The sequence below is a fragment of the Solanum pennellii genome, chromosome 12 (assembly GCF_001406875.1).
Source record: "Solanum pennellii chromosome 12, SPENNV200".
In the NCBI taxonomy this organism is placed as follows: domain Eukaryota; kingdom Viridiplantae; phylum Streptophyta; class Magnoliopsida; order Solanales; family Solanaceae; genus Solanum; species Solanum pennellii.
Window position 1 is genome coordinate 46,083,956 of NC_028648.1, and position 4,804 is coordinate 46,088,759.

At 31.6% G+C, this 4,804-nt stretch overlaps 1 pseudogene; it reads left to right on the top strand.

Annotated features, from left to right (window-relative positions):
- The window catches only part of LOC107006284, a 35,046-nt pseudogene extending 33,285 nt beyond the window's left edge, over window positions 1-1,761 (top strand).
- Window positions 1,762-4,804: the final 3,043 nt, after the last annotated feature.

Consider the following 4,804-nt stretch of genomic DNA (forward strand, 5'->3'; position numbering starts at 1 on the left):
GACGGTCCGTCGTGCCCACGACGGTTCGTCCTGCAGGTCCGTCGCCAAGTTCAGAGAGTCGATTTCAGTACCCAAATTTCAGAAGTCTAAGTCTTTTGGAACGAGACCCCCTCGACGGCCCGTCGTGCCCATGACGGTCCGTCGTGGGTTCCGTCGACTCACACAGTTTTTCCAGAAATAAAATCTGCTGCTCAAAACGACTAAACAGGTCGTTACACTAGTACTCCTAAAACAAGACCAAGCAAGTCTGTTAAGCCTCCAATTTGGCATAACGATTATCTTGTGCCTGCAGCTTCCAAACAGGCTCACCACACATGTCTTTATCCTATTAGTGATTATGTTGCTTATTCGAAATTGAATGGCTCCAACATGTCCTTCTTGACTTCCCTTTCAAATGTTTTCGAGTCTCATATATTCAAGTAAGCCTCCACAAGTCTAGATTAGTAAATGCAATGCAAGAAGAACTTTCTGCATTGGAACTCAACAAGACACGGTCAATTGTGTATTTGCCTCAAGGAAAAAGAGGTACTGGTCTTAATGGGTGTACAAGTTCAAACTTAAAGCCAATTGTGAAGTTGAGAGATATAAAGCAAGGTTGGCTGCCAAGGATTATAGTTAACATGCTAGGTCAGATTATCATGAAACTTTTGCACCTATTGTCAAAATGGGCATGGTCAGGATTGTTAATAGTGTAGCAGCCTCACACAAATGGCCATTTTACCAAATGGATTTCCATATACCTTCTTACAAGGTTATCTTAGTGAAGAAGTGTAGATGGAAATGCCACAAGGATTTTAGAGTCGGGGGAAAACAAGGTGTGTAAGCTACTGAAATCTTTATAAAACAAGACTCCAGGCAGTGGAATATAAAGCTCCCCAAAATGTTGTTGGATACTGGTTATACACAAAGTTCACATGATCATTCTCTTTTCACATAAAGAAATGGTCATGAAATGGCTGTGATTCTAATCTATGTAGATGATCTAATTTTGACTAGAAACTTGATCACTTTTAATCTTTAGAAGTGCTACAGGAAGGAGTCCATTTCCGTGAGACTTATGTTTTCATTTAGTTTTGACCTGTGTGTTCGGACTCTTCAAAAGTTTCAAGGGGTGCATGTTAGACTCATATATTTGGAAAATTCAACATGAGTGTGACATCGAAAGTGAAGTGTTTGCGCAACTTAGACTTGTACAGAGGTGTCATTCTCTCAGAAGAGAATGTAGGGTAGATGAACACATTCAATTTTAGTGTGCATTCTCTTTGTGTATTGTTTAATGTCATCATCTAGAATACTGCATCTTTATGCTCAAATTTTCGAGTAATTCATATCTTATAGTTGATATATCAAACAATCTTTTCATGTTTTGATTGAAAGTTCTGCTTATTTGTCGTCATAATATTTAGCTGATAAGAGTGTCTTTTAAAGTTCAATTTTTATAGTAGTTGCTTCTATTAGTGCATTGAAAATGAAAGAAACTCAAGTCAATGAGTACTCTGTAGAAAACGAATTGAACACGCAAGCTTTCTTTGGATAGAGCAGATAAGCAATTTCAACTTTAAAATGTCTTATGCTTCACCACTCATCAGTTTCAAAAGACAACTACAAGAAGGTGTCATATGTTCTAAGGTGCCATCAGTACCTAAAGAAGAATACAAGGTAGCTTCTTTGTCAAAAAATGATTACTATAAGAAGCCATCTGTTGTAGAAGAAAACTATGAAAAGGGGTCTATACAATATGCCGTCTTTGCTAAAAAATGACTACTATAAGAAGTCATTACCTTCTCCGCCACCATCTCCACATTATGAAATTTCCATCTTTCATGTTCAACATGCATGTTTCATTCATGTCCTCCAGCTCAACATATATAAGCCCATACGGCTCTCATGTTTTGATTTAGAAGGCATGATAACTTAATTTGAAATTCTTAAATGATTTGATTTTTTTTCTTTTCCTAACTTCGGATTGTGGTTGTATTGTCATTCAAATATTATTTTGAATGTTCCAAGAGATCTATTTCAATTGAGTACGAGTTCAAGTACGATTGATCTTAATATTTATATTATATATTTAAAAGATTTAATCAGATACACAAATTTTTTAAATATGGTATTAAATAATTATCTTAAATTAAACTCCTTAATTAATGGTCCATTAATAAGTCATTTAAAAAAATTCTACAACATCTCCGCTTCTCCCCCACCCCGTGTCCACCAGCTCTTTTCATCCTTCATTCTCTTAATACATGTTTGCATGTTCAAATCAATATTATAGATATAAATTTGTTTTTATTATTTTATTATCATCATGTATCTTGGTTTTGTATCTGAGTTGAAGGTCATAATATTTTGAAGTTCAATTTTAAAAAACTTTTTCAACATTAGGTTTTATATTTTTTTTTAATTTTATTTTTTCTCGCTGGTCGGTCATTCCTAAAATTGGATGATTCTTGTTAAATTAACATTAATAATATTAGACTAAATAAAATAACTTTTGTTTTGTTTATACTCATGAATTTTTTATTACAGAGACTGCCTCTTCATCCGCTAACATACAAGCCGAGAATAGATCTAAGTACAGGGACGATCAAATCAAGATGAAAAATTTATATTAAACTTTAACTAATAAACGAACACAAAATTTTGATTGAAATAAACCATTATTTAAATCACATCACCAAAACAATAAGTTTTTAAATTTATTTACAAAACTAGGATAAACGTATTTGACAGTTAAGTATTAGGTATTATTTTATCGGCAATGTTTTAACCTCAAAAAGTAACTTACCAAAAACTAAAACTAACAATGTCACCATGTTGCGCGTTTCAAAGCACTTTAATGTTTCAACTCTTGTAACTCTGTCCTCGATCCGCCGTTTGTATTGTTGGAAAACGAGATTCAGGATAACTTTACTTCCTCAAATCTTTTCACAAGTTTGGAACGAAGGATTATCTCAGTCTCACTTTATACGTCATATTTCGGATTTCAAGAGTCAAAGAAGTCTATCTTTGACCTTACACTTTTCATAGATCTTCTAAACATTTTGACTTATCAATTATAGTGACTCATAGTACTTTTTACATAGTTTACAAATATGTAAACTTCATTTAAAAAATTGAAGATTTCATGCGCAGATCTTCGATCAAACTTAAACTGTTCGACTCTAAAAATATAAAAAGTATCATATATATAAATTGAGACAGAGGAAGTATTCTTTAATGTGTATGGTATGTTTTTTCTTTACATAGTAGAAGGAATGCTTGGATTACATTTCAATATTCCCACAATTTAGACGACATACATTTCATGAATCTGTCTGACTAGATTTGATTAGTTAGAAACCTACTTTTAAAAAGGACATTTTTTAATCAGGGGAGGACCCAGTAAGCCAGACGCGGGTGCTCATCGATTTTCGAAATTTTTTTGTATATATATATAGAAAATATCCTACATATGTTATTATAATTTAAATGAGCACCCATAGAACAAAAGCAGCTGTGGCTGAGCTTGTTTAAACCTCTGCAATAAGAGGCGCGCGAAGCCACTGGCGAGGGTTCGAATCCCGCAAGTAGCATTTCTTTTTTAAAATTTTTTAAATGTTAAAGGAAGTGAGCACCCACAACCTTTAAATCCTGAATCCGCCACTGTTTTTAATGTCGCATTGTCATTGTTAAAGGATGAGGTATATCTATTTAAATTTAATCTTATTGTTAGGTAACTCACATATATTCTTATTGTTAGCCTAGTAAGTTCAAATTTTCTTCTCACTATCAGCTGCTCCAATTTATATGATAATAAGTACTATCAATTTTGCCTCTAAAATTTAATAGTCAATATGTGTTTGAGGTTAGTTGTCGTGGGTAGTAGTACTAGTGTAAAAGATTTAGAGAATGTTTGATTCACTTTATACATGTTTTTCATTTCATAGGTATTTTTAATGGCCGATAATGTTAACTAGATTTCAATTCATCCTCAATTCATCCACTTGAACCATTTGTATTAGCTAAACAAAGATATATGTTGCGGAAGTGTTAATATGATTCTAAATGTGAGGAGAGGTGATGAAAAATTTTGAGACATCGTAAATAAACATCTCGTAATTCATCTTGTAATTGGTAATCTTACTCCGCATCTTGAGTGATAGGAAGGTTATATGGCAAACAACGGCATATGAAACATTAGTCTGTGATTCATATTTTTTTTGCCAATTAAATAATAGTAATATCTTTTTAAGATTTGTGCTCACTGTATCTAAGATATGAAAATTTTTATTATGAATAAGGTACAACTTACACTAGTTATATGAGGGAGTATTTATTATTATTATATTTGAATTTGTGGAACCTACACTTTTTTCCTCCTGTTTCTCTTTCTTATTTTTTTTCTTTTTTCTTTCATTTTCTTTTTTTTCTCTTAAATTTATTTTGAAATAATTTAATTACTCTCTCATTTTATACATATGAAAATCATTATTTACCTGCTTGTTTTAACTAAATTTTTTTTAAAAAAAATTATTTTATCATTAAAAACAAAAAAAGCATTAGCATACAAAAGTTCAACTTAATTCTTCAAATGGTCACTTATGTCATAAAAAATTGACCACTAAAATTATTTCTATTTCTTTTCTCTGATTTTTCATTTATAGTACTTTAAAAATTTTCACCTACATATTTCGTATCATTTTATCTTCTATTTTTTAAATTAATATAAAACTTATTTTTTTACTTTATTTCAAAAGTAATGTTTGATCATGAAAATTTGAAATACAACTTTTTAACTTGAAGGTATATTTCAAATTTAAAA